The 24,872-nt window shown below is 36.3% G+C and overlaps 1 protein-coding gene and 1 long non-coding RNA gene across 4 annotated transcripts in view; one reads left to right on the top strand and one right to left on the bottom strand.

Annotated features, from left to right (window-relative positions):
* The window catches only part of LOC149789250 (mRNA-decapping enzyme 1A-like), a 228,845-nt gene that overhangs the window by 75,047 nt on the left and 128,926 nt on the right, over positions 1–24,872 (bottom strand). The gene's annotated exons all lie outside the window — the stretch shown is intronic.
* LOC149789252 (uncharacterized) lies at positions 1,368–10,635 on the top strand. Its single transcript, XR_016424334.1, has 3 exons — positions 1,368–1,491; positions 5,808–5,951; positions 8,521–10,635. It is a non-coding gene; the product is annotated as an uncharacterized LOC149789252 (long non-coding RNA).

The raw sequence follows: 24,872 nt of genomic DNA, 5'->3' as shown, positions 1-24,872 counted from the left end.
GCCTAAGTGCTTAGTGCATCCACCTCAGATGCATGAGGCTGCAAGTTCAAACCAAGGCAGAGTCATATCAAAGACTTATAAAAATGGTACTAACAGCTGATTTGCTAGGTGCTCAGCATTAAGAGGTTAGTGTTAGGATTGGTTGGCCTGGTGTCAGCATAATGTGACTGGGTAGAACATCATGCTACATATCTGTGGCATGATGCCCCCAGTACTAGACATAACTATAAACTGCCACACTGCAGATATAATAGTGATATGACTGATTTTGTTTTAAAGTTATGTTTAAAAAAAAATCAAAACCAAATAACACAGCTAATCTCCCCTGAAAGAAAGTTATATTAAATATAGATCTTCATGCAAATGTTTCTCTCTCATGAAAATAACTATTTACAAGTAAGCACTTTTACAAGTACATACTAAAATACAAGGAAAGCAGGCAGATTTAACTGCACACAAATTTGTTTGTTTCACCTCTTTAACAACTATGTTTTGAAAATGACTTTCAGCAAGATCTTCATGTATGCATAACAGTTAATGATCACTTCTGCCTAGCTATACCTTTAGGCTGTTCTGCAAAAATGTGGCATACAGTAAAGTTTATAGAAGTATTATCCTTTTCATACAACAACATTAGTACAAAAGTAGAGATATTCACACACTGAATTCATATATACAATACCAGTGGCGTCACTCGGGTTGGTGTCACCCAGTGCGGTAGCTCATGGTGTCACCCCATGGTCCTCCTTCCGTAACAGACCATACAGAATCCTTAGTAATGTCATTTTGGTGTCACCCCTTCTGATGGTGTCACCCGGTGCAGTCCACACCCCCCGCATCCCCTAGCGACGCCACTGCTGTGCCTGCTAGTCATGTATTTAACTATGATCGGTTATCCGCTTATGAAATTTGCAATTTTTCATTTTGGTGTCACCTGGTGCAGTTCGCACCCCCTGCACCCCCCACTAGTGACGCCACTGTACAATACATTTTTGCATACTATTAAAAAAATAGGCTAATATAAAAGAGGCAAAACAAGATAAATTCGAAGAGCAACACTGCAATAAATCCAGAACTCAGCTTGAAATTACATTTTCTAGTTTGTTAATATGTAGGTTTGAAATACTGCATGTACATTTTTCTAAAGCATTTAAATGAATCAGCAGATCGAATGTGAGTAGAAAGTGAGTTCCATATTTTTGCCCCCTTTACTACAGACTTCCTTTGAACGATTCAGGTCTCACTGGATAGATTCGTATTTTTGACACCTCCCTAATTTTTAAGGTAGAAGGCATGAACCTAATTATCATAAGTCTAGCATTTAGAAATTCACACAGAAGCTAAATCTGTAACGTGTTTTGTGTTTTAGATTTTCTTTGAGTTAGGCTTGAAAATGGGTTGGCTTGTTTGGTGACTGCCTGTCACAGTTAGACTAGCAATGGAAATAAGATGCATAACTTGGACTGCAAATGAACATCTGACTTGGCACAGGTATTTATGTATGTTTGCTACAGAGGTAAATATCTAAAAAATCTAGATGGTTGAGGACTGATGAAAAGTATGCTAATTTGTTATAGTACAAGTGAACTTTATTCATGCATAAGGCATATACGATTCTTTTAGCTGCCTTGTCACAGGAAAATATTCAAAATAGGACTTTGCTGTCAAAATGAATGTAAAAAAGAGGGGTTGGTGGCAGTGTTGGTTGAATATAAAAGCTACCAGTTGTATAAGGAATTAATCTGATTGCTGCAGTGAAAATCTCACATGCATGACTTCTACAAAAATCATTAGTTTGTTTTCATTTGCATCTTCAGTCTAAAATTATTCTCATTTTTCTGCAATAGGTCATTGTCAGATGAAAATTCAGCGGATAAACTGTCCAGTTATACGTCAGTGCTAGGTTTGGTACTTCTAAATTGTTGTTAAAATCTGATCTAAACTAATAGGGAGAGGTCTTTTTAGAATAACTTAACGATGTACTCTGGAACATCTCAAATGATGCATTTAAAAACCAGATTTACTTTCTGAAGATTTATTCTCGTCTATTTTTAACCATTTCAATTCTGTGAACATGTCTTACAATGATGCCACAATGGGGACATCAAGAATCAGCCGAACAGCTTGTTTTTGAATTGTGTGAAATCTGTCTAGTTGGGAACTATTACAATTTCCCCATATTATTGAATAGTAAACTGTTTGAAGCATATAATCATTATAGTAAAGAATTCTAGAGTCCGTTGTCAGGCACTTTTTTTTTATTCTACTAAGCAATATTTTAAATGTGAGTGACCTACACACATTGTCTACCTGTTATTCCAATTTAAGACTTCTGTAATTTTTTTTTACTCCTAATAGTAATTTTTCAACTTCCTTATTATTAATGTACAGTAATCTGCTGTAGCATAATGTGCCTGAAGATCAGGGTCTGTGTTGTTTGTTGTGCTGATTACTCCTATTAAACTGCACAGACCCAGATCTGCCAGCACATTATGTGATGGCAAATCTGGGTCTGTGCAGTTTGAAGTCTGACTAGATTACTTATTAGTGAGTGTATATGGTACTTATTGATCAGTGTATTAATTTTCATAATTTTTTACTTCATATTTAACAAAATAAAAAGGTGACTTGTTTTCAGCAACGTGTTATGAAACTGTTTTCTTCTAAGATTGGAATTTTGAAAAACAGATTAGATAGCATGCAAGTATTGAAAACTAGTCAATGAATGTCAGTTGAAATAGTCCAATCATAAATTTTTGCAAAACAGCCCATGAAAACAAACATCTGGATCAATGCATCTAACATGTTTTGCAGTCACTAATCAAATAAAACTCAATTAAAATAGCACCTACAGAAACTGGGCGAATATGAAAAATACCACAGTAGTTAAAATATTTCCATGTTATGTTTTAGGTCAATTACTGGAATAACACAACTGCATATAATTTTCATATTTGTTGATGTTTACTGGTTTTCCAAAGATACTAATTTTTGAATTTTATTAAAACTGAATTTCACATCATTTCCAATTTCATCTCATAGTACAAGATCTTTAAAACTACACAATTTAGAAAAAAGTAATAAAGTTATCTTCTGTATACCTTATTAAACATAAAGTACCTGTTGCTAATTGATTGATTTAGTGGTTTTGTGACCAAATGATTTTAAATTAAACATGAAAATAAATGAAAGTCTATGGTAATTTTATGTTGCTGTTGTTATTGTAGGGTTTAACGCCATTTTTCAGCACAAGATAGGCTATACATGGCAGCCAGTATAAATGGAGGAAGAACCTGAAAAAACCCCGGAAAGAACCACCGACCCACGAGAAGCTACTGGCAAGCTTTCTCACATACCAACACTGGCCGAATCTGAGACTCAAACCCATGCAAACAGAGGTGAGATGGCAGTGATCCGTAATGTTGAGCGCTTTAAACCACTCAGCCATTCGGGGCCCCAATTTTATCTTGTGTTTGTGCACTTGTGTCCAAAGTCTGAAGCAAGATTTTTCCCCGCTTGCAAGCAACTGTACACAGAACCAACAACACAGACCCTAATCTGATGGTATATTATGCAACAACAGTTCCAGATCAAAGATGTTTGAAGCTGGGCATGCATTATACATGTGTACAAGTAAAAGTTGCAGTATGCTTAGAAATATTACATGAACATTATTATCTCATAAAACTTATCATTATTAGCATCATTTGCGTGTATTTCAATCATTATTGCACTTACACAAGATTGTGATCATATACGCATATATTTCAAGTTTTATCAAGTTTGGATTATACATATAGTCTCCAGAGATCACATCATTAATGTGTACATCTCCTCATTATCAGATTTATCTGAAATCCTGACAATATAACCATATATTCCAAGTTTGGTAAAAATCAATCTTCACACTGAAAATCTTGTGATGGAACAAGCTCCAATAACTCCAGGTTTGAAGAAGACAGCCTAGTCAATATAGACCAAGAGCAAAACAGATCTAGTCTGAAGGACTCTAACTGGCATTCTAGACCAACCAGTAATCAAAAACTGAGGACTGGGATACCTACATGTTAAAAAAAAAAACTAATATCCTTAAAAAGGCTGAATAACCTCTCTAATGAATCCTACTGATGAAGGACATATACCTCTCATTTTAATCGCAACAGAATCAACCAGTGGAAGAAAATCAGGGGACCTAACTAGAGACAGGAGTAACTCAAAACCAAAGCCAGCATCCACCTTCATGGCAGAAAGGACCCAGCCATTGATTAAGCCAGGCCAAGCCTCAGAGAAGAGGTTCTGTCTGGCACCTATGGGAACCAATAGAAGAGGAATAGTCCCTAGGCCTGCTCCCCTTGGTCCCTCTGAAATTGGGTTGTTGATTTGATGGGCATGGCTTTACAGAACTTTGCTGACAGACCCTGTAGTCAGTGAGGATGATTTTGCTTTTGGCTGGATCAACGGACAAGAAAGGAATAGGCAAGTGTTGCTGGCCTATAAGATACTGAAAAACCAAGGAGGGAATGAGACCCCCTCAAGACAATCTTTGCTTCCATTGGAATAGCCATCAAAAGGTTCTTACTGTGTTCTAATATGACCCTGGATTTGTCAATCGCAACATCGTTGAAGAGCTGGAGAAGTTGCACTAATAAGGTATGATCAGAGATAATACATGCTTAGATGTTTTCATCACTGTTTCTAACCAACAATGAAGGGCAATTAGCAACCAAGATTCTACCCACAAAAAGTTGAATGAAGCTGATGAAAAGCAGTCATGCAAGGCTAAGGTTACTAGTGACCTAGCCTTTCTTAATAAAGTTTCTTGTCTTCAAACTGGCAGGCAGACCTAGGTCCCCATGTAAATACACACTTCAGTCACATTGGCATACAAAGTGTGAGGTTTAATTGGCCAGAAATGGGACGAACCATACAGCTTACTGTGGAGACCAAGGGTCTCAATGGGGTGGAGGGGGGCTCCTCTCTTCTTTTTTTCTGACAGACATCCACTTACATGGTTTAGCAAAGTCCTGGTCTTTATTAAATATTTGGGAAAGCATCTTAATTGTAATTGAGTGAGGAGCAACACAGATCTGGTTGAGAGTTACACCCAGAAAGGTTCTCCAAGCTAGAAAGAATTTTAGTGTCACCATAATCTGAAGGCTTGGGACACAGAACAATGAGCAAATGACAGCAAACCTCAATGTAAAGGGGCAAATTTCTGGTGATCTATGAAGAACACATTAGTTTGCGACCAGAGAACAATTAATTCGATTTATGGGGACAGGTGGCTTGTTAAATCGCTATACTGCAAGAATTTCTAAATTTCTGGTTGGGGACGGTAATGAGCCCAATTACACTTTTGTTTATATATCAGCCAGACGAACTATTAGGGACACGGTAAACTTCGGTTTCATAGTAGAACTGTCAAAATTGAAATTTTCCATAAACCAGTAGTGAGAAGCTGTGTGAATTCACCGATCTTAGGTAATTTCATGTATGCTAAAGACTTGAATGTGTCTATTTGCTGAGCATAACGTAAAGCCAGGTAGTGAATTTCATTCATTCATTTGTGTAATTGAGACGAGAATGGAACGTCTAAGTCTTGTGTGTTAATGCGAAGTGATGAATTAGCCATTAGGAAGTACACTAATCTTATGAAACTAGGTTTGTTTTAGTCTGCCATGCTTGGCCCGATTAAATAGCCTTTGGTATCTGTTTCAATACCTATAGTAAGATCTGATAACGAGAGGGGAGTAATGTTCTATTCCATGTAGAATAATAGACAGGTTGTTCTCTGTTTGTTTTCAAAGGGGAAAATAGCTCTTCAGACGTACTCCCAGAAGTATCCTCAGATGTACCTATGCACTGATGTATCCAAGCATACGTGTATCTACATGCTTACATATCCACCTACCCAGACAAAGTTTGAGGGTCAAAGGGAGGCGAAATTGTAGGTAGGTATGAGAGAAAAAGGAAAAGGGAAGGAAAAGGAGAGGCAAAAGGACAGAGAATAGCTAGAGTGAAATTGGACTGAACCAGAGATAAGCAGATTATGCAACTGTACAAGGCAACAACTTCGATTGTTCACTTGATCGTATGATGAACTAATTCAATCAGTAAAACAGATCAGCTATTTTTATTAATATATTTGTGCTTTTGAAATTCAGTGAAAGATTTATTCCAAAGAAGTGTATCTTCCTAATGTATTGTGTTATCACCATTGTTTATGTAATTGATTAAATTTTGATATTCTATGTACGGGGGCTCGAGTAATTCTGTTCTATATATCTGCTCAAATCTCTATTTATTCTACCTATAAGTTTACTCGATCCAGGCAATAACACCGAGAGCGATCATCTCCTAGATAACGAGAACCAAATAAAGCAGACACCTTGAAAGAAGGTATAATTCACCAATCAACCCTCACCCTTTACAAAGAGGAGTGGGGCATTTTTACAACTAATTATAAGAACTGTTTAATAATGAATCATGCAACATAAAGGAAAAAAAACAACCTTATGTGACCTGCTTTTCCTAAGTAAAAATAGCACAAGTCAGATTAAAAGAAAATGTGAAATAAGAGATTCATTATTATAATAAAACCACAAAACACAAAAAATTAGTCTGCAGACCAGGTAACTTACAGCAATAAAACCACCTAATACTGAAGATAATTAATAAAAATGACGTCAATCTACCTTTTTCAAGAACTGGTGCTGACTTATTTAGGGAAAAAAAGTTTGCTACGGTTATTAAAAAAAAGATAATAAAAAGAAATACTATCCCATACTAAATCACGTAACAAGAAATACAAGTCTGCAGTCCAAATTCAGCAAGGATAGAGATATTTACTGAAAACCTGAACTAGAAATAAATTTTCAACAACAATAGTTACACCAACACTCATGGGGTATGAACCTAAATGCAAGACCATACCAAACACAACCAGACAAAAAAAAATATATGCTAAAAGCTATTGAGACAGCTCAGTTTGAGCAGAAAAAAAATCTTCTTCGATCAGGGCAATTCAATCATGACCAAAATGGCATATAGAAAACTCAAATTGCGACCTAAAACAAGAAGTGATGTCAATTTCTTTATGATGAAGAATTTAAGCAGCCTGTAATGGCTGGAACCCAAAAAGAATGATGGGCAGTACAAATAGGCAAAGTGTCTAGGGGTTGGACTAGGGGCAATCTCATGTTGCACAATATTGTGGTTCACCCTAATGGGGGTGACAAATTCTTGTCATACGGTCATGGTATTTTCTCATAGGCCTTGTTGTTGTTGTTGTTGTTGTTGGGTTTAATGCCATTTTCCAGCTTCGATAGGCCATACATGATGGCCAGTATTAATGGTGGAGGAAGAACCCAGGAAAAAACCATCGACCCACGAGAAGCTACTGGCAAGCTTTCTCACATACCCACATTGGCTGAATTCGAGATTCGAACCCACGCAGACAGAGATGAGATGGCAGTGATCCGTAACGGAGAGTGGTTTAGACCACTTGGCAACTCGGTGCCCCTAGGGACCTAGTAATACTGATATTAACACATATTTTATATCTGCTGCTTTTAGCCAGTGAGTTTTGGGGAATTTATCAGCATCTAACACATTATTATTCATTTAATACTGAAGAAACAGGGGCAAAGCACCTTTGCCAAAGACGCACTGAGGCAGCTGGGTACTAAAGCATTTGAATCTGAGTCTGATATTCCGCCAAATAAATTACTATGGCTCCTGTATCTGGTGTTGCATTTTTAGCACTCCTCAATTGTAGTGCACATTCAAACCGAACTTCTGAAAGTCAGTGATGAATAGATTTATGTACAAGATGTAGAAAGATGCTTTGTATTTTGATGACAACCTGCAACCGCCCACATCTGTGGCAGACGCTCTAACCACTTAGGCCAATGAAGCAGCTAAACAGTGATGAGATTTTCAATATGTTCATTGTGGTAGCCATAGTGGATGTCAGCAGAGCATCATTTTAATTTAAGACCAACTCGATATTATAACCAGTCTTCTGATGACAACTGCATATCAATATGACTTTCCATTTACAGAGGAGTACTGATAACAACATTTTCAAGATGTACACCATGGTGGACATACTGGATTTATGACAGGCATCGTTTTTATTTACTAACAAGAAGACACATAAAAATCTTCTAGTGAAAACCCAATGTCTATATGACCTTCCATTTAGAAGGAGTAGCAATAAGATTACATACTGGATGTAAAAGTAGTACACAGTTTTTAATTACGACCATCTAGCTACCATAGGAAGTCTTCTGATCGAAACGCTACAGTGTCATGACTTCTCATTCATTAGGTGTAGCAATGACAATATTTTTAAGATGGCTGCTGTGATGGCCATATTGGATGTCAGATAGTCACCAGTTTCATTTAGGGCTATTTAGAATTTGTAAGTCTTTTAGTGAGAACTCAAAGAGGATATGACCATCCAATCAAATTGTTTAGTCATAACGTATTGGCACCACTTTCTTTCTTTCTTTCCAGATCAAGTAGACGTCATAAGAAGTCTTTTAGTGAAAAGATTATCCACTCTGGTGGAGTTAAGACATAATGAGAATTGTAAGATGGCCACCATAGTGGAAACTGAGGTGGAACCATATATTTATCGAGGATGAATTAAGCATCATTGGATGTCTTCTGGTGAAAATCCCGCACCAATATGACATCTGGTTCAGCAATAACAAAATTTGTAAGACAATTAACTAAATTCGGATCAACACTATTTTCATTTATGATTAACCAGACATATGAGAAGCATTTGACTGAAAACCACATACTGATAAGACCATTCTGCAGTGATAACAAGATTTTCAGGATGACCACTCTGATGTCCAGCTAAACCAATGAGATGAACTATGACAATCCTCCAAGTTTTTTAATTTAGGAAGAGTAGCAATAAGAAAACTGTACTAACAGATGGATGCACCATGAACATCAGACAACAGATGATGAACAAGAGGCAATTCCATTAGCTCTTCGTAAGTAGAGCTAAAAACAGGTTTCCTAGCCAAACCTATTAAATCTACCGCAAGACAAAACTGCAAAAGCCAAAATTAAGTGCAAGTTAATTCTTTTAATACCCAGTATCTGAATGTTGAATAATTGTGGTACCTGGTATATCTTTGATTCTTGATGCATTAAAAAGTAGCAGTGGCAAATATGAAATTAACATAGCTGAAAGCAACAAGATATGAGTGAAAAAGATGTTTACAAGCCTATTTCCCACGTGCATCTTGCAATAATCTCTAAGAAGTCTATGATTTACAACTGTGTTTCATAGCCACGATCAAAAGTTTTTAAAGTGATGGTATTCCAAAATAAAAGGCTCACATGGCCCTGTTGCATTTAAAATCACTCAAAACAAGTTAAAAAGTGTTGTAAAATACTGCACTATTTTTCAATATTACAGAGCTAAGGTGACCTCAGCTGAGACCCTAATCTACCTGTGCATTATGCGATGGCAGATCTGGGTCTAAAGTATTTGCAGTCAGTTGCCCATTAAGCATGAACAGATACAGAAAGACAACAATCCCTGCAAATTAAAGCATTATGACCTATAACCTGGTATGATTACTGTATATATTGGTATGTACTCACAAGATGAGTCCAACTTCAAACTGTACAGATTTAGATCTGAGGGTGCATTATGCCCTGGCAGATCTGGGTCTGTTCATTATTTTTAGGAGTAATCAGTAGAACAAACAACATAGATCCTAATCTGCAGGTGCAATATGCTATTGCAGATCAGGATCTTTGTTCTTTTTGCAGTTTGACTTGACTTATACATGAGTACATATGGTACACAGAATTTTTGCTCATTATTTATAAAAAAAAGTTATTTGGTACATGTACATATCTGACTAAAATAGCTGCAAAACTACAATCAAGAATATAAATACTTGGTTAACTGTCATACCTAAAGTAAATCAATGTTTTTTATTTATTGGCAATTTCTTGTAGTGCCTAAGAAGATAGTATATATTAATTATTATTGGTACACATTAAACTATGCCAAACTACAACTTACTGTGGCATATACTTTGCTCTTGATTGCTGCTATTACATATCCAGTCTGGCTTCCAGCTGGTTTGATGTGTGCAAAGATGTGCTGATAGAGTACAGTTACTCATCCTTATCATGAGAGATTTATTTTATCTGCTCACGTTGATGCACAAATTTAATTTTGAGCTTAGATCTGGACACAGATACGCATCATAAATTGATGTGGTCAAAAGCAAAGAACCATGTTTCAAACTGCAGATACAAAATATCTGAAAGCAAATTTTATTCTGTAACATTACAGATGTGAAATAAACCAACTCAGAATATAAACTAGGAAAAATGAAAATACCTTATATACTCGCATATAAACCCGTTCGCATATAAGCCGACCCCCAAACTGAACAGGTATAAACTAAAAAGTGCATGACCCGTGTACAAGCCAACTTACAACTCCGAGGCATGTCAAGATGCACAAGGTAAGTTCTAAATGCATTTATTTTGGCAAACTTGTATTTAAAAAAACTACATGTATACTTATATTGAGGTTGGCGTGCATGATTATTAAAAAGAAATGGTATAAACTTGTTTGAAAAGTAATTTATTTAAGTTTCTGTTTTCTTACCTAATTTAGATTTGCATATAATTTGATTGAACAATGACAAGAATTTAACAATCATGAGTTCTTGTAACACTACCTCTCCCTTTTGACTCGATTATTGTTTGTTTATGCATTATGGCATTGGACATGTTACATCAGTGCACCAGTAATTACATTTTTACTTTGCTTTGAAATTGTAAATACCTAAACTCTTTAAAATGGAATTCCAATATGACAACACAATGAATAAACAATACGGTTTGATTCAACACTCACAATTAGGCTACTGAACATATTTATATAATGGCACCACTGCATGTACATTGTAGGTTTGATTATGTGCTGAATTAAGTACATCCCTTGGAGTTGAATCATGGGCACCATTGTGCTAAATTTTTATGATATCTCCAAAATACAATAATAAAATTTCGGAAATAATGCTTTGAAAATTATGTTAATACCATAAAAGCTGAGTTGTAGTTTGCTTTGATGTAAGTGACCTTACACCATAACTGTAATCTTGCATGCCGGCGGGGGGGAAAACAAAAAAACTCCCAATTTGTGGGGTTGCTCCACGCCTACCTCCTGATTTCATAATATCTTCTGAATTTTGCAGAGAACTCCTGATTCTTACATTATGTCTTCAATTTTCATTTCTTCTAAACAAGAAAAGTCCTACATGTTCTGTTGTATAACCTGTGAATTATTGTTGTGACAAAATAATTATTTTACTATAAAGAATTTGCTTCTTCACTAAACAGAATGTAAAGTTTAAACATTATTCACGTAAATTAAGGATTTTTTTACCTCTACAATAATAATAAAAATTAAAAAAATCACTTTTTTACCTCTACAATAATAAAAAAAATAATAAAAATAAACTAGAACAAAAAATAAACCTCAACAATAAAATAGTCCACAATTAATTTCAATCCCAAGAATGATCACTACAAATGCTGTTAACTATATATGCTATAGCTCTATTCCCACAAAATAAACTTACACGAGTGAAACACCTTGCATTTTTATACCGTATATGCCAATGTTAAACTGGTATAGTTTCCGGTCAAAATTCCCTCTTACCACAAGCCAGTTTCTGGGTTTTAATGATTAACTGGCCTGTACTGCTGTCGCAAAACAAAAGACAAATTTGCTGACTATCAACATAGAAGACACCGAAACATCAAGCTTTCCATTGTGTGGAAAGTTATGTTTGTTAAGATAAAACACAAAACTACAATTGATTGATGTTGATTATAGTAGATCTCTATGAGAATTTTAGCCTTTATTATTACCACTCTTCGTGAACATGTAAATTACGATGGTTATGTGCCCTGTACAAATAAACATGCATACCTTTCTTAAAATATTACCTCAATTTGTAGGATCACTTATATCATTGAAAATGAGTAACTCGTGAGCATGTGATTCAATGTAAATGAAACAGCTATTAACGACTAGCTGAAATGTTATCTGGAAGAATGCAATTTGGCTCGAAACAAAGAATAAAGCAAAATCTGCATCTAACATGTTTGGGAATAAGTAAGGATTTAAGTGACGCTATACACACTTTGCACTGCGTAAGTACTGTACATTATAGTTCAGCATGGTCTCCTTGGTAAACTCAACCGGCCCACGAATTATGAAGTCTGTATTTACCTTTATTTCATTTTGTGCTGGAGAAATCAGAAAATATGCACATGCAAAATAATTTTAAAAAATCAATCATAGTACTTTAAAACAGTTTAATAATTGTCGGGTCACTGAAAGTTACTTTTTTTTTTTTTTACATGCCTATGTCTAAGGACACGGAAAAAATTACTGTTTCGTGTCCCAAGATTTACAGCCATTACAGTAGTCAACAAAAAGACCTAAAAACTGTCAAGTTTAGACATGGGCACGCGGATAAGCCAACCTCTCCCCCTTCTAGGCATTTATTTTTTCCTAAATTATTCGGCTTATACGTGAATATATATGGGAATATTTCTTCCGCCAACAAAAATATTTCAAAACCTAGTTCCCTTAACTTTATAAAATGTAAGGGAAAAATCCCAGTCAAATAATTGAACCATTCCTAATTAAAATCCTATGGGAAAAAAAGCGAAATGAGCCCCCCCCCCGTGCTAATGCCACAAACTTGAAAAAGAATGCAAATAATTTATACCCTACTGGTTATGGGGATGCTCAAGTGAAGACATGCCATCAGTAAGTAAGCTGACCAATTAACCATTGTGGTGGCTGTTATACCTGTTAAGAGCAGTCAGACACCCATGTATAATGCACAAATCAATTTTAAAAAATGACGAAAAAAGCAACAAGAAATAATGAACTGAAAGGAAGTAAAACTTCCAATATGGAGGTTACAGAAAAAACATCAAAGTAAAACAAAAAGAAAAGTTTTTAAATGTAGACTTTGTAAATGAAGATATAAACATGAATGCAATACAACACATGTTAAAGAAGTTAAAGGATATCATTTATGAAGCAAGTCATGTTTATGCTAAGTAATCAAACTTCATGACAACCGGATAAATATTGTTGGGGGGGATGGGGGTAAAACTAATTTTAATGATGTAATACTTACCTGTTGCTATCACAGCTTATTCTTTTCCAGATGGAAAATACCTTAAAATGTATGATCAGAATTCATCTTGCCATAAGGTGACTCTAGAGCTCTGAAGACCAACCTTTAGCTTCTGATCCATGTGCACTATTCCTCATTCTTTTTCAGGATGTAGCCTCTAGGACACACGGTACTAATTATATGGAAAAATGGGAACCAGCCTGGAAATGGGTGAACATAAAGTAGAGTATATATGGGTTTGGCTGGCCAGGATTGGTTAATAATGTAAGTTATGTTTTGGGACAAAGGATCTTTTGAGAGCTTATCCTAGTTGTAACTGAGAAAAAAAACCCCAAACATTATTTTATTGATGGAATTACAGTCCTTTAACAGTCTTCAGTCTGAAACTCTCAGTACTAAAATCTGCACCTGACTCTTTGGTGCGGAATTGAAAGCACATGTTTCAAACACATGCGGGTCCAGAAAATGCCATGGCTCATATCCTTTTCTTTACAGAGAAGCTGACATCCAGGTTTCATCTATACTGATAAATATAAGTTTGATTATGAGCACCCAGAAATTTTAAGTTATTGAATTTTTAATATCATGGTGTTTGCTGAGGATTACTATGGGAACTGAATTAGTACCGTGAGTACTATATGGGGAGTACTATAGACAACTACAGCAATATACAGACTCCACATATGCAAGTGCAATTAACTTTACTATAAATGCAATCATATGGTTCTATTTGTGGATAACAAGCAAAATTAATACCTTTTGTAAACCACAGAGTGACTTTAAGTGGGATATTAAACACCTATTCCTGATAAAGAGTGCACCAAAGTCATGTGAACTTGATTCAATTCCAACATCACTGCTGCTTGAGTGCTTAGATCCAGTATTGCCTTCACTAACTGATGTTATTAATACCTCTCTCTCTCATCCGGGGAATTCCCATCGTTTTTCAAAACTGCCATTGTAAAGCCTCTGCTGAAGAAACCAACACCAGACCATAATGATTTAAAGAACTACTGCCCAGTTTCTAATCTCCCATTCATATAACAAGTCTTAGAAAAGGTTGTTCTATCCCAGCTAGTATCTCATCTTAATTCAAACAGTCTTTTTAGCAATGTACAATCTGCATATCGCCCTTGCCACAGTACTGAAACTACTCTTCTAAAAGTAGTTAATGACATTCTCTCTGCTTTGGATAGCGGAAAGATTATGTCCTCACCCTCCTTGATTTGTCTGCAGCATTTGACACAATAGACCATGATATATTACTTCACCGTCTCCAGCATGTATTTGGCATTCATGATACAGCCTTACTGTGGTTCAAGTCCTACTTGGTCAAAAGGACACTAATTGTGTCTGCAAATGGAATACACTCCAGCCCAGTTAATCTATGTTGTGGTGTTCCACAGGGGTCTGTTACTGGACCTGTTCTCTTCATTGTATACACTCAGCTGCTCTCAAGTGTCATAGATCATCATCCAGTGTCTCACCAACTGTACATTGATGACATCCAAATATACAAATCTAGCCATCCAACTGAAGTGATGCTACCGTCCACGGTGTGGAGAGGTGCATTTCTGATGTGAAATCAATGGATGACATGTAACCAGCTGCAGATGAATGATGATAAAACTGAGGCCATTCTGATCACAACACAAAAACTTTCTCATTCACATCCATTACCTCAAACAATAAATATCAGCAACACCAACATTAAATTCACACAAACAGTACGAAACCTAGGTATTACTCTGGACAGTACTCTCACACTGTACCAACATGTCATGAAAATATGCAAGTCTGCATATCTTGAGCTGAGACACATCAGCTCCATTTGCAAATATCTTTCAGTTGATGCCACTAAAACACTTGTGTGTTCATTAGTACTTTCAAGACTGGACTATTGTAACTCAATTCTGTCTGGTTCATCTCAATATCTGCTCCAGAAACTTCAAAAAGTTCAAAACACAGCTGCTTGGATCCTACTTAGAGTACCACGATCAGAGCAAACCTCCCCGCTGCTCTGTACCCTACACTGGCTATCCATTCGATCCAGAATCAAACACAAAATTTGTTCTCTGTGCTACATTTCACTGTCGGACTATAGTCCAACATACCTATCTGACCTCACCCATGTGTACACACCAGCAAGATACTTACGCTCCTCTTCTGACAATCGTATACTCATTATTCCCACTATGAAAACAAAGTCATATGGACAGCGTTCTTTTGCATACCAGGGCCCAGCAACGTGGAATGAATTGCCCATTGAGCTTAGACACAAAGACACAGTGATCCCATTCAAGAGTGCTCTTAAAACTCACTTATTTCGACTTCAAGAACAAACTTAAAGACCTAATAATGTTTCCTACTTTAAATATTTTCAGCATTTTTTTTATGTTTTCTAATTTCATGGTGTTTTGTTTTTGTAATCATATCATTATAAATGTTTTTTATGTTATAGGATGTCTAATGTTGTAATGCACTTAGAGCTTCTAAAGATTAGGCGCTATACAAAGTCCTCATTATTATTATTATGTCAACTGTTGCCAAGAAGGGAGGGGGGAGGGGGAACAGTGTGCAGATCTGACTATTAGGTGGAATGTTTTGCACTTTGGTTTATATCTAAGCAATACATATATAAAATGTATACAATTTGCCATTTATAGAGTAATTATAGTAAGCAATAGGATATTTCCTAGTTGTGTTTTGAAACATGATGCTTCAGATATGATCACTTACCGGTAGGTCTCTTCCATGTTTAATGATCATGGCCTCCCATGACTTTGCATCCAACTAATTTCTTTCAGTGAATCTTTTGAAAGTTCATATTTTGCATTTTAATGGACTTATGTCTACCTTACTTTAATTTTAAATTACATGTCTTCTGGGAGGAATGTTTGGTAATTTTTGTCATTTAAATCTTTTTCTGTAATAATACATTTACATATAGATGGTCACCATGACCATTTATTCATGAATCACATAATATGACGGCTTGTAATATATTTCAGTATTAAACTGAAGAGAGATAAATGGTGATATTAAAATAGATGACTCTTGTTAAGACAGCTTTATTTTAATATTTGTTTTTATTTTCTTAAATAAAGCTCAAATATTTAAATATTGCCTGAAATGAACCATTACTCTTTAGGTGAACATGAACTTGCAATATAATTTAATATTCATTAATGGGATCTTTGACAAGCAGAACTATGCACATTGCTTACTTATGTACTGAACTACTAATCCTAGGGCTGTCAAGAAAATCAAGGGAGGATACATATAACAGGACACACAGTACTAATTACATGTATATGGAAAAATGGGAACCAGCCTGGAAATGGGTGAACATAAAATAGAGTATATCGGTTTGGCTGGCCAGGATTGGTTAAATGTAAGTTACGTCTTAGGAAAAATAAACTTTTGAGAGCGTATCCTAGTTGTAAGTGAAAATAAATTTAGACATTGTTTTACTGATGGAATTTCAGTCTTTTAACAGTCTTGAGTTTGGAACTCTCCTTACTAAAATTAGCACCCAACTCTTTGGTGCGGAATTGAAAGCACATGTTTCAAACACCATGTAGGTCCAGAAAATGCCGCGGCCCATATCCTTTCCTCTACACAGAAGCTGACATCCAGGTTTCATCTATACTGATAAATATAGGTTTGATCATGAGCACTCAGAAATTTTAAGTTATTGAATTTTTAATATCATGGTGTTTGCTGAGGATTACTATGGGAAGTAAATTAGTACTGTGAATCCTTTGCTAGCAGGACATCCATGTGGGATGGGAAGAAGGAATCTGGCAAAACCAACAGATAAATACTGCATACATGTAATTTAAAATAAGTTTACCCCTCCCCCTTACTAAATTTCAATATCAGTATTACATAACCAGTTGTTATTGTGCAGCTGAATTTGCCAGATTGGTGGGAGGCTGATTGTCTCACAACTGTTGAAGGAAGAAAAATAAGAGAAATACTCATTCTCACTTTAGCAGTGTAGATGGATGGAATCTGCATGGACTACGGGCCCCAAGAAAATATGCCTTCACATGGTGAAATAATGAGTGAGAAGTAAAATGAGAAGGTATCCAAGTTTGCCAAAATGCAGCTTTCATCAATACTCCAAAGAATGAATTAAACAGGCCCACAAGGAGAATAGCCAGTCATTTCCCTATGGTAGAAGGCCTCTCATCCCATTGGGATTTAGTGGATTAAAGATAAGGAAGGATGATGATTCCATTCCTTTGACTGGCAACTGTAAGTAGATTCCCAGTCCCAACTGGGATTCAATATAAGTCTTGTGTGAGAGAGAGAGAGGGGGGATCTTGACCGTATCCCCTTCCAATGGGGTTACAATGACTGGTACTCAAAGACCAGTGAATGGTGCTTGGTGAATAATGCCTGGGGTCTGGTGCTCAATAACTGGTCAGGCAGCTATGATTTGCTGGCAGACAATTTCTCAGATCTGATTCCTTCTGCAACTATCAGGACGGTCAGCAGGAATGGGACCTTATGATGGAAGGCATAAATCACTCTCAGCCAACACAAATCTGTGGGGTAGCAGACGGTATTGTTCTCCTCTCATGGAGGGGAAGGAGGTCTGTGTGACACACACTTTGCCCTACAGCACTGAATTCGCCAATTGTTGAAATGCCGAAGAATCAGCATCCCCAGTAATTGGAAGTAAGAGGCTATTATTCGCATAACTCAGATGAATACTCTAGGTGAAAAACTTCCTGGTCCAAGCATAACCAGAGGTGTTTTTGAGGTACAGAAAATAGTGGATGTGCAAATAGGCATCCTTAAGGCTGACAGAGACCAGATGCAAAGCCTTTTGGATTGAGGAAGTGGTCTCCATCTAGAAACATTCTTGAAGAAGAAACTTGTTTAATGGGGAGAAAATGATTACAATACAAAATTTCCCACTTTTCTTAGTGACCAGCACAATTCAGGAGTAGAATGCAGGAGACTGATCATTCAGGACCCTCTAGACTGCCTCGTTCTGCAAAACAATGTACAGCTAGATCTTCCCTTAATTTCACCATATTGGAATGGTGAAAAAACATTGAGGTCCCTGCCAGAGAGGGTTGTTTTTGAAAATGAGGCTAGTAACCTTCACTCACAAGAAAAAGGACCTATCCATCATTTCATGATACTTGATCAAGCTGCAGAAAAGAAGCTTTGATGAGCAATTGCAGGGATGTTTGGGGGAGGAATGCCTGGCAGGAGAGAGAGCAAGTCTCTTGGGCTGTCCCCCACTCCTTCCAAAGGAAAGGAAGGTGGGTCAGAGAATTTCCTCCGTCTGGTTTTCTTGCAGTTTCCAGAATGTGAACCTGACTGACAATGTCTCAATTGATGTTGGGAATTGGACAAATGCTGCATCTGTTTGAAGAAATTAGCAATTGGCCCCCTCAGGCAAATCACATTAGCATATTTCCTTGCTGAATGTGATGGGCAAGGAAAGATCTATGTTGATGATCCTTCACATCTTGTGAAGCCATGATAGGAATGAGTCTTCAAAGGAGTGTCCCAGCTTCAAAAGGAGCAGCCCTTAGAAGGTCTTTACTGTGATTAAAACAACCGAAGAGTTCAATGCAATGTTATGGCAGATGTGCAAAAGATCAATCAATAAAGTCATAATGAGGTGTCTTTGCCAGAGCTTCAAGCATGTATTGTAATGCATTTGGATTCAGTGCAGCCTCCTTCAGTACTCTAAATCAAGATGAGCAGGAGAATCAATGGTGACCAAAAGTCAGGATTTTGACCTCACATATCATCATTCCCATGCTTTTCTAAATATAAATTTCCAGGTCTTTTCCAGGTTTTTTCAGGACGAAATTAAGTTTTTCAAGGTTAACATATGACCATTACTGAATGGAATTAAAGAACATTTTGGATTATAAAACATGCATTTACCAAATCTGATGATGTTTATTTTTCAAGTCTCTCCAAAACATGTCTGAAAAGATGATCATGTACAAAACCACAAAATGAGTCACACAAAACAAATCTGACTATATTCCTATAAATTTGCATTTAAAGCCATATCAATGTACAGAATACAAATACTAACTTTACTTTGCTTACCTGCATTATGTTGCTACATGGAAACAACACAAGGAGCATACATTCTTTTGTTTCCTTTCAAAATTTAATTCTAAAGAATTCTAAAGCAATATATGTGCATGTTATTCAAAGTAAACATTTCCTATCACAGTATGAAGAAAAAAAACCCAATAAATGCAAAGTATTAGAATCTTATCTTGTAATGAACAAAGCTTAACCCTGAATTTATGTGTGCCAATAAAATCTCAAACAAAATTTTTCAACCAATCTAAACTTCTTTAGATGATTTGGTTAAAAATTGCATCATTTAAAGACATTTACAAAAGGGTTGATTTAAATTTTGAGAAAACACCTTCAAAATTATATATTGTTATATAAACAAGGACTGAATTTTCTGTAACATCAACTTGTTTTCTTGTAGTTCAAAAATAGTCCCAAAACCTGTATTGATACATGGGCTCTTATCGTTTCTTAATATATAATAAAAGGGATGACAATTTCTCATTTCTCCTGCATTCTATTTAAGATCTGAAACCAATGCTTCAAGCTACATGTCACTGTGTAATAGTTTCACACCAAAGCTCAGCTCAGAGATTTGAAATTTTCTAATCCATGTTTCCTCTGAATATTTCAACCCCATTTTTCACTTTTGGACATTTAGGATGGAGTGGGTTCAAAGCAATTACATATAAAAAATTTGGAATCTGCCACCACCATAAGATAACTTCCCTGTGGGCCTAGCAAATTTAAACTATGTTATATCAACTTATATCTGCATGAAATTGATAGGGAATTAATTTTTTCAAAAATGGCAAGTATTATAATTGTTATGTCTTTAATCCGATGACAGACTAGATGAAACTTGGCCTAGATGAAACCTGACCCGGTATGACAGACATTTGATTCCGGGGTAAACTAATCATGTGTACACTCACCAATTAACACGTTAATTGGTGAGTGTACACATGATTAGTTTACCCTGGAATCATGTGCCTGTGCCCGGTACTCGCCATTTGCGTTAATAGTCATATGACTTCACAACTCTAGCACAACGACATTGGAAGTCCAATAGTCACATGATATCAACAATAAACTCCTTTTTAATGTTGTTTTACAAAATTTCAATTATATTAAATGAAAGTCTGACAGCTTTTTAAAAACTAGAAAGAACATATAATTCTCAACATATTTATTTCGAGAACTACAAGAAACTTGGCCAGTCTGATTCATCAAGCAGAGTAGTCGGTTTCCTGCTTTGTATACTCCCAGCGTGAGAGAGCATATGACAATGTAGTAGTCACGTGATAGAACAAGGCTCCGGAAGTTGGGCTCAGAAAAAATATAGAGAATTTTGTGTTCTTTCATTTTTGTATTTTTATTACAACCTGTATATGTAATATTTTTCTATAATATTTGAAAATGACGGTTGTGAGATGAGTACTCGTGTGACTAGCAATCAAAATTGCCAGTACCAGCTCAAATTTCATCAACACATTAGTTTTATTGTCTTTCAGCAGAATAAAGACATAACGATTTTAATACTCGCAATTTCTGAGAAAAAAAAAAAATTTTCATATTGATTTCATGTATAACTTGATTAAGTTTGGTAGCCCATCCATAAAGTGGCTATATATGCTTTAATGCCACCATGTTGGCCTCTTGTGATTCTAGACTGGTTTTCATACATTCCATATAAAAAAGATATGGATATCACTGTCTATAAAAAAAAGTCTACCAGACAAATCTAATCCAGTGAGAGTTTGGTTGTTGTTGTGGGGTTTAACGCCATTTTTCAGCACACAATAGGCTATACATGGTGGCCAGTATTAATGGTGGAGGAAGAACCCGGGAAAACCCCGGAATGAACCACCGACCCACAAGAAGCTACTGACATGCTTTCTCACATACCCACATTGGCTGAATCCAAGACTTGAACCGGCGCAGACAGAGGTGAGATGGCAGTGATCAGTAACGGAGAGCGCTTTAGACCACTTGGGGCTTGGATTGTCTCAACAAATATATTTATGGCAAGCACCCAAATGATCCATACTGCAACCTCTTATTCTGGTTAGAATTTGATAAATTTAACTCTCCATTAGTTCAGTTATGACTCAATTGTGTAATTGTTTCGGCGTCAAGTTGCGGAGAAAAAATTCCAGGGTTTTTCCCCTCACTTTCATCAATATTTGCAAAATTTAAGGACTTTTCAAAATCTGAAAAAAATTCTCATTTCTCCCAACTTTGTCCTTATTTTCTGGTAGCGTGGGAACCCTGTGTATGAAGCATTTTTCCTTTGTTGTGAGTTACTCTTCAAAGTGGGTCCTGAGTGGCCGAGTGGTCTAAAGCACTCACTGATCCAGATCACTGCCATCTCATCTCTGTCTTCATGGGTTCGAGTCTCAGATTTGGCTCATATGGTTATGTGAGTAAGCTTGCCAGTAGCTTCTCATGGGTCGGAGGTTCTTCCCAGGGTTTTTCCCAGGTTCTTCCTCCACCATTTATACTGGCCGCCATGTATAGCTTATTGTGTGCTGAAGAATGGCGTTAAAATGCCACAACAACAACAACTCTTTAAAGAGAAATAAAATCATCCGACAATGATTTTATACAAGCAGCTGTTGCCACTCCAAATCACCACTAGAATGAAGGTGGTACATCGACAGATGGAAAATTCCAAACTGCATTGTTTTATTGTAATATAAAAGAAACAGTACTGTTAATATCCTTGATGTTCATTATGCTGTTCATATTTTTAATGAAGCAGCCGACCTCTGAATATTGTTCAGGCCATATTATACCAACCATCTGTACTGTTCTATGCATGGGGTTGACATCATGGTGATATGACGTCGTTTACCTGACTCCTAGATGTCAGACTTTTCAGGGTTTGATAACGGTGGCAATGATGTTAACATTGAAATATCCTCAGTGAGAATGAGAAGGAAAACTTCTTTAAAAAAAATAAATTGGAGGAAAATATCAATGTCAGAAAGAATACAAGTCAGTTGTTGGCAAACCAGCAGATGTTTGTAAAGGCATAATGTTTTTGATGGCTTGTCAACTAGCAGAGGTAGACTAAGTTGCAAACAATTGGTCAAAAAATCCAAATTTAGTTGTTTTTTTTATTACACTGACACCAAGGCACCTTTGTGTGATTTACTGGGCATTTGCCTTAAAATTACGGCCAATATCAGATTCATGCTGTTGTAAAGAGTATAATATTGGACGAGACCAGAATCATGGTTTTGACTGAGGAAACATTAATTGCTGTCTGAGAAATTTTTGTCCTACATTCCCTTGGGAGGGTCAAATGTATCTCCTGTTGGAGATCTGAATGAAACCCACATCTGATATAGAATGCAGCTGCTTTTACACATGACAGCAATCAAAATGTCATGGAGGATCTTTGGCACACAGCTGATCAACAATGAAGCAAGGCTGCAGTATATAACAAACAAATTTGTGGACAAATATAAAATATACCAAACTGCATTGAATTAGGATTCCACAAATTTAAACTGAAGACTAAACATAAGAGCAGGTGGTGGACATCAATTTTCATGACATTAAGAAGTTGGTTACAGTTGCAATTTTGTCCATATTCACTTGTCAAAACATAAAAGCCAGTAAATTCCCCCAAGTTGACCTCAAAGTACATGTACTGCATTTCTGAAGCAATTACTTAACTGGGGTCAGGTGAAAGTTGATCTGAAAGGACTGCATTTCCAAAGCAATTACTTTATTAGGTCAGGTGCAAATACATCTTGAGGTTTCAATGAAAACAATGTACATCTATTCTAGTCTGTGCAATCAGCAAGTCCCTATCTTATCTTTTCGTTTTGGCAATGGTGTGGCTCAAGAAATGAATGTAAGCCAAGACTTTATCTCTCCAGTGAAATGACTATGCATACAATTACATTGGCAGTGGCCCCTTCAAACCCCACAGGTGCAGAGGGATCAACAGATTTTACCCATAAAGTAACGATATAGACACATGATTGAAACTTGTTGCTGTTAGTTCTGAATGCTGACAGTCAAAAAATGAGTGGCGAATTTGTGTGAAACAGTAATGGTCTTGGTGCATGAAACTGAGTGACATCTGATAAACTGATTTCATAAACTGCAGATGATCACAAGACTGAATTTGACTAAATTACAAACCAAAAGATATCAAATTTTATGATGAACAACAAATTCTGGTAAAACTTAAAGCAGATGAAGTTTTAAGAAAATGACATATCAAGACCTTCTTCACATACATGTAATAAGAGTTTATCCAAAATCTGGCCATGGTACCAAAACCTAATGGAAATAAAAACCAGGCACAAATCTAAAAAGCTTTGATTGACTTTATCACTTATGCACATTTTAACAACAATACTTTCATAAGTTATTGGAATGAATGCAGGATTTTTTTTCTTCATACCCACTGATTTCAAAGATGCATATATTGAATGGTAATGCACATGAAAATTTTCAAAAATATACAAAATTCCAGTGGAATAGAATAATTTGTAAATCTGCATGTTTACCGTTGGAGTTTCCAGTGCACCAAGGGTCATAACCAAAATTGGTTCTAAAAACCTAATGGTATTTATTGCTCCTACTACAATGATGTTTCCATCAACATGAAGATGAACCTTATACTTTGAAAAGATGTGTGTGTGTGTGTGTGTCTGATTTGGATTTTTAACATAACTTTAACAATGTTTCAGTCACATCACTACAACATCAGCAGTGGTGCAGTTTATAGTGATGTCTAGCACTAGGGTATCATGCAACAGACACATATCATGATGTCCCACCCAGTCATATTATCCAGACACCAGGCTGACCAGTCCTAACACTAACCTCTTAATGTTGAGAGCCTTATGAGGCAGTTGTTAGTACCATTTTTATAAGTCTTTGGTATGACTTAGGGTTTGAACCCACATTCTCCTTCATCCAAGGCTAATGCTCTAACCACTTAGGTCACTCGAGTGGTACCTTGAAAATATAAATTTAATGCTGGAAATGATGATATTTTGGATTTATGGTTAATTGGGATATGTCTCACCTAATATCCCGTCTCAGTGAATTGTCCGTTTTTGGATTTCTCATTGACCTAGTACTGTATATACATGCTTATAAGATGAGTCCAACTGCACAGACTCTGACCTGCCATTGCATAATGTCCCAGCAGACCTAGGTCTGTGCAGTCTGTATGGAGTAAACAGTAGAACAAACAACAGAGATCTGACCTTCAGGTGCATTATGCTATGTCAGATCAGGATCTTTGTTGTTTGCAGTCTGACTGGACTTGTAAGCAAGTAAACATGGTATAATTCAAAAACTTCCTCACATATGAAACAATCCCAAATATATAGATTGCCAATCTGATGTTCTTCAAGACATCCCTTTCCATCAGATATAATTTTGTATGGTTCATTTGTAGCCGGCCCGATACATTATCGCATTTTGGAAACAAAGTTCTTGTTCTTAGACAGTACATGTACCAGGATAATGCTGCACATGTAAACCTGTCTGAAAAGAGTACCTAATATAGAGACAGGATATAGAGTACCTAATACAGAGACAGGA

Source organism: Sinohyriopsis cumingii, chromosome 11 (assembly GCF_028554795.1).
Source record: "Sinohyriopsis cumingii isolate HCF-2022 chromosome 11, ASM2855479v2, whole genome shotgun sequence".
NCBI lineage: Eukaryota > Metazoa > Mollusca > Bivalvia > Unionida > Unionidae > Sinohyriopsis > Sinohyriopsis cumingii.
The sequence above is the reverse complement of the archived record's forward strand: the minus strand, read 5'-3'. Positions and strand labels throughout refer to the sequence as shown.